Source organism: Platalea leucorodia (assembly GCF_965183815.1).
Source record: "Platalea leucorodia genome assembly, contig: HAP1_HAP1_SCAFFOLD_443, whole genome shotgun sequence".
NCBI classification, from domain to species: Eukaryota; Metazoa; Chordata; class Aves; order Pelecaniformes; family Threskiornithidae; genus Platalea; species Platalea leucorodia.
This window is the reverse complement of record NW_028121146.1, coordinates 1-11,527: the sequence shown is the minus strand read 5'-3', so window position 1 is coordinate 11,527 and position 11,527 is coordinate 1.

Below are 11,527 nucleotides of genomic sequence, written 5' to 3'. Positions count from 1 at the left end.
GGATGGAGCACCAGCCACATCCGTTGCCTTTGGGGATTCACAAAGTCCAAGCCTGCTGGTGAAGGTGTTACTCACCGGAGTCGTTCCCCGTTGTGGCTTCTCCCAGGAACAGAGGGGAAAGCTTTGGGTGACAAAGGATGTCAGGACACGCTCGAGAAAGAGAAGATCAGCGCCAATCCCGTCACCTGATCACAAAGAAATAATTGTAGCTCAACAAAATGGTTCAAAGAACCCCAAATGTAACCCACAGAACAGCATCTGCCATCAAAAGTCTTTCAGTGGTACTTGTAACTGCTGCAGAGCTGCAGGCTGATGGCCCTGCTGTCCCTGTCACCGGACTCCAGTTGACAGCAATTGCCAAGGCCCTTTTGAAAGGCTGCATTGCGTGTCACCTTCTCCGAAGAGGACCTGCTGCTTACCTGCTGCTAGCGTTAGCAGCAGAGCCCTCTGGCTCTCCAGCCCGCACTTTCCCTCCTTGTACGCAGGTGGGACCGGCTTTCAGCCGCTACTTTAACAGCTGCCTTTGCTGTGCTCCTTTTCTGTCTCCCTTGCTACCGCATCATTCAGGGTGGGCTTCTTGTCATTCTAGGCTGAGCTCAATGCCTCAGACTACACTGCCACCCCACTACTTAACCTGTGCTAGGGTATGGTAAAGAAAGAAGAGTTAGCAACTAGGAACTCTAGCCGTAGCCCTGGCCAGCCTGTAAAGGTGTAACAGCTCAGCCTAGAGCTCAGAAGGTATAGAGCAGCCTATACTTTTATCCTGTATTTACCTACTCTATGATCTGTCCTGAAAGTCATATCATAATTACCTTTGAAAGAGGATGGAGGTTGAGGAGAAGTGGGCAGTAAACGATAAATGGTCAGAAAAAAAGTAGGCAAGCAAGTAGCAAAGGAAGGAGCCAAGTTGCTGGCCCGCTTTTCAGGATCCCAAGGCCTGGCCAGGTGAGCTCACAAGCACCGGATGGCTGCCGCATCACTGCCCCTTTGTGACACAGGGCCACACGGGGACGTGTCCCCTCGGGGCCACAAAGCTGCCACGGCCTGGGCACCTCCTGCAGCTGGCAGCCGCTGGGCTTCCCTGTGCGCTGCTGGCGAAGGATAAAAAATGGATAAAATGGATAAAAAATAGATAAAAAATGGATAAAAACCTACCCAGGGCTGTAAGCGTGCCTGTTCACAGCTTTGGCTGGAACATTGCAGGTGCTGAGGGTTTCTTTTGCACTCTTCCCAGGTACAGGACTGCGTCCGTGAGACTCGTGTAGCAAAGCACCTGGTCTCTTCCAGGTTCATTTCCAATGAATTTTATCTGCCGTCGTTTTCCCAGGAGCTGCGCCTGAGCTAAGGCAGATGAGAGAGTCTTGCCTGCTGTCAGTCCCTCCGGCTGATGACAGGTCAGCCAGCAGTTTTGGCAAGGACAGAACCAGATAGATACGTATGCTCCTCTGTGCTGATTGTCTTCAGGTTTTGCAAGTTGTAGGTTTGGCAGGACCTACCTAATGTGATGGGAATAGTCAAACCTATGGGCGTCTGTGGAGGGAGTTTTGGATTTTATATCATTTGGAAGAGGACTTGAACAGTTTAATGTTATGTAGAGGGATGGTAGTTATAGTGTCACCAGAAGAGCTTGAAGACCAGGAAGATGAGCATGGTGAAGATACTCAAAAGCGTTATAATCTTGGACAGTTTATATGAACCTCTTTCCTTCAATGTACTGTTCTTTTCAAAGATTTACAGAGGACGTTTTGCTATTCCCATATCAGAACTCTGTGGTTTTAAGTTAGAGCTCTCCACTGAGATGTAAAACAACCAAAGACCAATGTGTCCTGGAAAGAAGAGTAATTACACAAACTCGATAGTCTTACTCTTGTAGTTTTCAGTTCTACTAAAACAGCAGGGGTGTGTTTTTTCACTTGTGCTGGGCAATGATTAAAAAAAAAAAAAAAAGAAAACCCCTTGAAACTTCCTCTGAAATTGGAGGTGGGTGAGACAAAATACCTTTTCTGCCTCATCTGCTATCCTGCTTTCTCTTAAATTTGTTTATTGGTCATATTGTTTATGTGGTCAGGAGGGTATTTTCTTCCTCACAGAGACGAGTGTGCCTCCTTTACGAGCAGGACCCAACCTGCGAATCCCCAGCAGAAGGTTTCTTGAGCAGCGCTGTGCCCCCTTCCCCCAGCTCTGAGCTCCTCGGCCCCTGGGGAGGCAGGAGGAGGGCAGGGACTGTGAGAGCCGGAGGCAGAGGCCAGGAGAGGGGATGGGGGAGCGGGGGGCAAGGTGACATTGCTGGAGTGCGGTGAGGTCACTTGCGTGGGAGGAAGCTGATTGGTCGGGAGCAGCAGGTGGCAGTGAGGTGCTCAGTGCCTGCCAGTGACAGCGCAGAGAGGAGGGAGCTGGGGGGCAGAGGAGAGGCCGGTTGGGGGGCAGGCAAGGGGCCAGCAGCGAGGGGAGGGCTGGGGCGGGGGCTGCTGAGGTCACATCTGCCGGAGACGCTGATGGGGTAGGAGCAGGCCCGTGGCTTGGAAGTTGCTTGTGAGGTCACTTCTGTCCCTGCAGGTGATAGGCCAGCAGCCGGCTTGTGGCTGGTGGGTGTTTGTGAGGTCCCTTCAGCTGGAGCTGCTGCTAGGCCGGCAGCAGGCTGGAGGGGCGTTGCCGGGTCTCTCCTCTCCACTGTGGCCATGGTTTCTTCTCCTCCTGCCCCCTAGCAGGACGAAGAGCCTGGCTGAAGGTCCTGGCGGGCTGCGACGAGCCCTGGAGCCCTCTCCTGCCTGGGCTGAGCCGCCCCGTGCCCTCGGCCTCTCCCTGGGTGGGGAGTGCTCCCGCGTCCTGGCTGCAGCTGGTGGATGTCTGTCCTGTATCGGGATGGGGGGGACGTGTGGGTGTGGAGGGAGGAAGCCCCATATGTGGCACGGTGTTGCATATGTGGTCTGAGCAGTGCTGAGCAGGGGATAATGCCCCGGTGTGCTGTGTGTGTATCTGTAATGGTGTCGCTATCTGCATCGGCATGTGGAATGCTGTCGATATCTGCAACGGGATCAGTATCTGCAATGGCCTCTGCATCTGCAATGGTATTTGAATCTGCTGTGGCATCTACGAAGGTATCTGCATCTGCAATGCTGTGTGTGCAACCGTACCGTTGTCCGCAACTCTCCAGTGCAGATGGCGTTGCAGGTGCAGGTACCATTGCAGATAGCGTTGCAGGTGCAGATATGATTGAAGGTTCGGATGCCATTGCAGATAACATTGCAGATGCAGGTAGTATTTCAGAGGTGGGTGTCACTGCAGGAATCACTGCAGATGCAGGGACAACTGCAGGTGCTATTGCAGATGCCAGAAGAGATGCAGATTCCATTGCAGTTACAAAGGCAGATGCAGATACAATTTCAGATGCAATTGCAGGTGTGGGTATTGGTGTCTCTGTGTTAGTATCAGTGTCTGTAATGGTAACTGTAGGAGTACCTGCATGTGTAATAGTACCTGCATCTGAATCTACAATTGTATTTGTCTCAATGTCTACAATTGTATTTGTCTCAATAGCTTATCTTGGAATGGTAACTCTGTCCCTTGGAGAATGGACTCTCATTGTATCTGTACGTCTATGTGCAATTGTATCTGTACTTGTACTTGCATCTGCGGTGGTATTCGTGTAATGGTGCCCGGGAGTGCACTCCCGTACTGTTTCATTATATCTTTATCTGCCGTTGTATCTGGAACTTTATGGACTTTGTGCCTGTATCTGCAATTGTATCTGCAATTCCATGGGCATCTGTATCTGTAATTATACTGGTTTATGCAGTGGTATGGATGATGGTGCTGGTGCCTGTGGTGGTGATGGTGCCAGTAGTAGCTGTGCCTCTAATGCAATCTCTGTCTGTGCCTGTAACTGTGCCTGTAAGTGTACCTGCATAGGGAATGGTACCTGTACCTGCACATGGACTCGCAATGGTTTCTGTAGGTGTCTGTGTATTTGGTTTCTGTCTGCGCGTGAGTCATTCTCTCGCTAGCTGCAATAGTATCAGCACGGCTATCCCTAATGGTCTCTGTACCGCTGACGGTCTGGGTATGGGTGTGACTGCCTGTAATGATATCGCGGTCTCTGTACTGGTATCAGGAGCTGTAAGAGTAGTGGTAGAGGCATCTGCAATGGTATTGGTACCTGCCTGGGTAAGTGCAATGCTGTCGATATCTGCAATGGGATCAGTATCTGCAGTGGCATCAGCAATGGTTTCTTCAATGCCAGCGGCACCTGCACCTGAAGTGTTATTTGCCAATGGCATCTGCAGGGTTATCAGCAGCGGTACGTGCATCTGAAATGGTGCCTGCCCTGGTGTTGGAACCTGCAGTGCCACCTGCAGTGGTATGTTCAGTGGCACCTTCTCTCTGTTTATCGGTATGTGTAGTGGTAGCTGTATGTGTAATGCCGTCTGTAAGTGTAATTGTATCCGTACCTCCAGCTGTCTCTGGATCAGCAATTGCGTCTGTGTGTGTTGCGGAGTCTGGAGCTGGAGTTCTGTCTCTGCTTGTACCTCTGTGGGTATTTGTGTCCGTCTCTGTAACTGCACCCGTGTCCGTCGTTGTCTTTGTATCCATGTCAGCATCCTCATCCACCTCCCTGTCAGTGACTGGCTGTGTAGTTATCTGTATATTTCTGTGTACCTCTGCCTGTAACAGCACATCTGTGTGTAACGGCAGCTGCAGTTGTATCAGCGTCTTTATGTGTAAGGGTTCCTTTGTCTGTCGTGGTACCTCAGTCGGTAGTGGCGTCACTTGCTGTAGCTGCTCTTGTTGGTGTAACTGAATGTGCACTTGCGTGTGAGACTGTCCTTGTATCGTCAGTTGTGTGTGTAATTGTACCTTTATCTGGAATGGTGTCTGTTCTGTGCCTGTATTTGCAATTGTATCGGCAATTCAGTGTGAATCTGTGTCTGTAATTCTGTCGGTCGCTGGGATGGTACTGGTACCTGCATTTCTAATGGTGCCAGCATGCGTGTCTCGAATGGCGTCTGTAGCTGTACCCGTCCTTCGGCCCGTTACTGTATCTGCAATGATACTGCATCTGCAATGGTGCCTGCAATTCTTCAGTGCCACCTGGAACGCAGTATTTGGATCGGCAATGGTATCTGCATCTGCAACAGCATCTGCAATGGTGTCTGCATGTGGAATGGCATTTCTCTCTGAATTTTTGCATGCATCTGCAATGGCATCTGTGGCCATACCTGCACCTGCAGTAGCATCTGCAATGGTGTCTTCGATGGTATCCTCATGCAATCAGATGTTCTTCTGCCACTCTAGCTGCATCTGCAACACCATCTGCAATGGCATGTGCCTCTGCAATGCCATTTGCATTGCTATCTCCATCTGTGATGTTCTGAGGAATGCATTGTGCCTCAGCAATGCCATCTGCAAGGGTGTCCGCAATGCCAATTCATTCTGCAATGCCATCTGCAATGGCATCTGCACCTGCTGTGGTATCTCCGTCTGTAATGGAATGTGCAATGGCATACACATTGCTAAGAGCTTCTGGAATTGCTCCTACAGTGGTATCTGCATCTGCAATGGCGTCTGCGCCTGCAATGCTCTCTGCATCTGCAATGGCATCTGCAGTGGTATCTGCATCTGGAGTGGTCTCTGCAATGGCATTTGCTGTGGTATCTTCAATGGCACCTTCAGTGCTATCGGAGCATGGACTGAAACTGCAATGGCATCTGCGTGGTATCTGCATCTGCAATGGCATTTGCCACTATTTCTGCATTTGCACGGGTATCTGCATCTGCAATGGCACCTGCAGTAGCATCTGCTTCTGCACTGGTGTCTGCCACTGCAGTGGTATCTCCAATGGTATCTGCCCTGGCACCTGTATCTGCAATGGCATCAGCACCTTCAAATGTTTCATTTGCAATGGCACCTGCAATGGCCTCAGCACCTTCAGTGGCATCTCCATCTGCAGTTCCATCTAAAATCTCATCTGCATCTGCAGTGTGATCTGGAGTGGTCTCTGCACTGGTGTCTGCCACTGCAGTGGTATCTCCAATGGTATCTGCCCTGGCACCTGTATCTGCAATGGCATCAGCACCTTCAAATGCTTCATTTGCAATGGCATCTGCAATGGCACCAGCATCTTCAGTGGCATCTCCATCTGCAGTTCCACCTAAAATCTCATCTGCATCTGCAGTGTGATCTGGAGTGGTCTCTGTGATGGTGTCTGCATCTGCCATGGGATCTTCATCTGCAGTCACGTCTGCAATGGTGTGTGCATCTGCTATGGCATCTACAATGGAGTCTGTAACGGGATCTCCAATATTTTGTGCTGGTAACTCTCATTGTATCTGCATATTTAACGGGTGTCTGTAATGCTATCGGTATCTGAGGTGGTATTTGTGATGCTCTTAATAGCTGTATTTCTGATGGGACCAGCATCTGTCTCTCGTATGCTGGCAGTACCCGTAATTGTACCTGTAACTGTATCTTTCTTGGCAATGGTATCTGTATCTGCACGTGTACTTGTAATGGCTTCTGTGAGTGGACATGTATCAGTATCTGCAGAGGTATCGCCCTCTGCAATGGCATTTGCATCTGTGTTGGCACCTGCAATTGTCTCTGCATCTGCAGTGGTATCTGCGTCCCCAGCGGTGTCTCCACCTGCTATGGAATCTGCACTGATATCTGCATCTGCCGTGCTCTCTGCATCAGGATCTGCAAAGGTATCTCCATCTGCAGGTGCCTCTTTAATTTTAACTGCCTCTGCAGCTGGTATGGTGCTCTGCTTTGGATTTGCTCCTACACCAGTGCTGATATCACAGGGGTGTTTTGCTTATTGCTGAGCAGTTCTTACTTAGATGGCAGGGAGGCCTTTTCTGCTTCTCGCAGTGCCCTGCCAGTGAGCAGGCTGGGGGGGCACGAGAAGCTGGGAGGGGACACAGCTGGGACCGCTGACCCCAGCTGACCAAAGGGGTATTCCAGCCCATCGGATGTTGTGCTCAGCAATCAAACGGGGGAGGTGGCGGGGGTGGGTGGGGAGGGGATACTTGCAGGGGGCTGCTGTTTCTCAGGTACTGGCTGGGCATCGATCAGGTTGGTGGTGAGCACTTGGAGATTTTTGCATCACGTACTTTCCCTGGGTTTGTTTTTCTTTCTTGTTTTATTCTCCTTTTTTTCTTCTTATTAAACTGTCTTTATCTCAACTCCAAAGTTTTTTCACTTTTACCCTTCCGATTCTCTCCCCATCCCACTGTGGGTTGGGAAGTGATCGAGCGGCTGTGTGATGCTCAGCTGCCTACTGGGGTTAAACCCAACATGGGGCTCGAAGGGTCTGGGGTAACAAAAGATTTGACCAGAGCGTATTAGAGGGAGCCTGTGATTATTACATCTGCTTAACAGTTGTGGTCGTGATGTTGACTTATCTGTTCTCGACACGAGTTTATGTGATCTGTGCCATGCTGCCTTTTTTGCTGTGCTGTGTAGCACTTGGTGGTGTTTTGCCTGGAAGGATGATGATAAAAGCAGTGGCCTTGAGCCTGCTTTGGTATTTGTGCCCTGCATTGATGCCTTCCCTGTATTTTGGGAACCAGCTTATGGAGACAATGAACAATTCCTTTTCTTCCCTTTTCTCCTCCGATAGCCAGTCGGTGGAGGAAACAGAGAATGGCACCTTCCCCTTTTTCTCCCATGGGGCAGGTATTTTCTTCCTTGTTACAATAACTCTTCAGTATCTTGATCATCCTTGAGTAACCAGAATACTCCTGTTGGTGCTTCTCAAGAATATTGTTCCTGCTTTTTCAAAGGTTAACCAAGTAGAAATATCAGCATAGGGATATGACCCAAGGCAGCGTGGTTATAGGTGGGAAGGCCTGTGGAACAATATGGGCAGGTACCTGGAAGAGTTGTCACCTCCGGTGGTCTGGGACTTCAGCCCCGAACAAGTGTGGGATCCCGATGAAATGACAGAATATTTGAAAAAAAGGATGTCCTGGCCCTGGCTGTGCCAAAGAGACACAAATTGTCACACTGTTCTGGGGCCTGGCCTGTGCCTACTGAGCACTATTCATTCCCTGTTCAGCAGCCTCAAGGAGAAGAGAGGGTCTCTGCATCTGAAGACATACAAGCAGCCACTGTGGCTAAACTGGAGACCCAAGCCCCAGCTCTATCAGTTTCCCCTACAGTCGGCTCCAGCTGAGCGTGAAGGAAAGGCATCCCTTCAAAGAAGATGGTGCAAATGACCAAGTCAAGTGGCCCCCTGCTGAGGGGCGTATGCAGTATCGGAGGGAATTAGCTGGGAAGACAAACATCATAGCCTCAAACATACCACCCCCCCGCCTTACTCCTTCTTTCCCCAGCTTTATTGCTGAGCACGATGTCATCTGGTACGGAATATCCCTTTGGTCAGTTGGGGTCAGCTGTCCTGGCTATGTCCCCTCGCAGCTTCTTGCCCACCCCCAGCCTACTCACGGGTGGGTCAGAGCGAGGAACAGAGAAGCCCTTGATGCTGTGCAAGCACTGTTCAGCAACAGCTGAAACATCCGTGTTTTATCAGGACTGTTTTGGTCACAGATCCAAAACACAGCCCCATCTGGGCTGCCATGAAGAAGATGAACTCCATCCCAGCCCAAACCAGTGCAGTGAGGCATGTGCTACTCCTACCATGAGAGCAACACAAAGCAGAGAGTGTTCAGTAACACGGGAGGGGCTGTTTTATCCCACAGGCCTTCAATGCCATCTCTTGAAAACAGCCCGACTGCAGCCAACCCCAAACCCCCACCTGCCCGGACAGGCTTCCAGTAGCAGAGACGTGTTGGTGCAGGGGGAGATGCAATTTTGGCAAAGGACTTGGGAGAAAGGGGGTGCCTGTTTCTCAGGACAAGAGGGAAGATCTCTCACCTCTCTCCCCTGTTGTGCCATGTCCCTGCTCATGTCATAATGGCCCTTCAGATGATGTGGGCTGATGTCACAGGGGGATGCGCTGCATGACAGGGAGGTCTCCCCGGTGCCACGGCAGTGCCGACACTTGCCAGCGAGGCCTGGGTGCTGCTGGGCACCGTTCAGGGGCTCCCCACCACTGCCCTTCAGAGCTGCTCCACAGCTGGGAGCAGGGTCGGGAGGCAGCAGGGATGGGCTGGGGGACCCTCGCTGACAGACACGAGAAGAAGCAGGTCAGAGAGGAGTTTTGGGTGAGGAGCTGCCAAGAGCGTCCCTTTTCCTGAGCTGAGGGCACGCAGCAAGCGCGATGGAGGGCTGCTGTACCATGGCTGTCAGCTTGAAGCTGAGCTGCTTGTTCCCCACACTCCTGCAGCTCTGCAGCAAGGGTGAGGGTTTGGGGAGCTCCTTCCTGAGGGGTCGCATCAGGGCTGTCAGCTGTCAAAAGCTGGAATTGCTGGGCTGTGGGCGTGGCTGGAGAGGGCTGGGGGCTGCCACGAGAGCCCTGCCTGAGGATCCCACGGGGCTCAGGGCACAATGTGGCTGCCAGGAGTGCAGGTCCTGGTACTGGGACTGCCCTGAGTATCAAAGCTCCTTTGGGCATGGCTCAGTCCCCTCAAAAGTGGGGCCATTGAGGGCCAGCTTTCTGTGCGAGCTGGCAGTCTGAAAGTGGGGCACAGCCCAGCTCCGCAGCCAGGGCAGTGTTTTTCTGGGCTCTTTGTGTACACCAGCATCTGTCATTGCCTGGGCAAGGAGCTTGCTGAGAGTCTGTGAGCTGGCCAGCCCAGGGCCTGAGACCTCTTTCCCTTGCTTTGGCAGAGATCGTGGCCTATCTGGGGAGCTGTGTCTGATGGCATCCTGGGACAGCTGAAGCTGGACAAGGGAGGCTGGTGTCCTGGTCCCTCTCGCCCTGCAGGGGTTCAGTCCTCCTGAGAGCCTGGGCCCTGAGGAATGATCCCTCCCCAAGCATCATAGCAGCACACTAAGAGCAACCCATGTGCCCAGAGCAGCTTCTTGGCAACCCAGGAGAGAAACCAAGTCCAGATCCAGCCTGAGAAAGCATGCAGCACGCCCTAGGGCTTCACTCTTCCCAGTGGTCAGAGTGGAGAGAATGAGCAGAGAGAAAAGGGATGATGCTGGGTCTCTGCAAGGGATAACCCCTGGGAATAAGTCCCAGTCTTGCCCCTTCTTGACTCCTCCTCCTCTGCCTCCGCTGGCCTCTTGCCTCCTCATCCTCCTCTTCCTCTTTCTTCTCCTCCTCCACCACCTCAGCCTCTTCCTCTTGCCTCCCGCTCCCTCCTCCACTTCCTCCTGCTCTTGCCTCCTCCTCTTCTCCCTCCTCACGTTGCCTCCTCTTGCCTCTGTGTGCATCCTCCTCCTCTTGCCTCCTCTCTCCTCCTCCTCTTCCCTTCGCTTGCTTTTCCTTGCCTGCTCTTGCCTCCTTCTCCTCTTCCCTCCACTTTCCTCCTGGAGGAGAAGGGAAGAGGAGGAGAAGGAGGCAAGAGGTCTAAATGAGGGAGGAAGAGGAGGCAAGAGGAGGCAAGAGGAAGAGGGGGGAGGATGAGGAGTAGAGAAGAAGAGTCAGGAGAAAGCAGGGAAAGGAGGAGCAGGAGGAGGAGGAGGAAGGCAGAGGAAAGAAGAGGAGGCTGAGGAAGTGGGGGCAAGAGGAGGCACGAGGAGGCAAGAGTTGAGGAGAGGAGGCGTGTGAGGTGGAGAAGAAGAGCGTGTCAAGAGGAGGGAAGAGAAAGGCAGAGGGGTGTTAGGAGGCCGAGGTAGCAGGAGGCAAAGGGAGGCAAGAGGCAAGGGAGGAGGAGGCAAGAGGAGGCAAGGGAGGCAAGAGGAGGCACCGGGGCAGGGCAAAAGTGGAGGCGCGAAGAGGGCAGAGCAGGAGAGAGGAGGTAAAGGAGGAGGAGGCAAGAGGAGAAGAAGGAGGAGGAGGCAAGAGGAGGCCGAAGAGGTGGAGGCGCGAAGGTGCCGTAGGAGGCAAGAGGAGGAGGAGTATGGAAGAGGAGGCAATGGGAGAAAGCAGGAGGAGGCAAGGGCAAGAGGCCGTAAGAGGAAGGACTAGGAGGAAGAGAAGGAGGCAAAGGAGAAGGCAAAAGGGTGTGAGGTGAAGAAAAGAGGAGGAGGAGGAGAATGAGGCAAGAGGAGTCAAGGTGTGGGAAGAGGAGGCGGTGGGAGGCTGCAGAAGAAGAGAAGGGAAAGGCAAGAGGAGGCAAGGTGAGGGCTGCACGAGGAGGCGCGAGGAGGAGGAGGCAGCAGGATGGCCCAAGAAGCAAGAGGAGGGCACAAGGAGGATGAGGCGCGAGGCAGAGGCAAAAAGGAGAGGCAAGAGGAGGGCAGAGCAGGAGGCAGAAGGTAAAGGAGGAGGAGGCAAGCAAAAAGCGCCAAAGGAGGAGAGGGCGAGGATGCGAGCTGAGGTAGCAGGAGGCAACAGGAGAAGGAGGGGGAGGCAATGGGCGAGAGCAGGAGGAGGGCAAAAGAGGAGGCAAGAGGAGGTGAGAGCAGGCGAGAAGGCCAAAGAAGGAGGAGGCAAGCAAAGCGTAAAAGGAGAAGGCGCGAGGAGGGCAGAAGAGGCGTGAGGGGGAGGAGGCAATAGGAGGCAATGGGAGGCGCG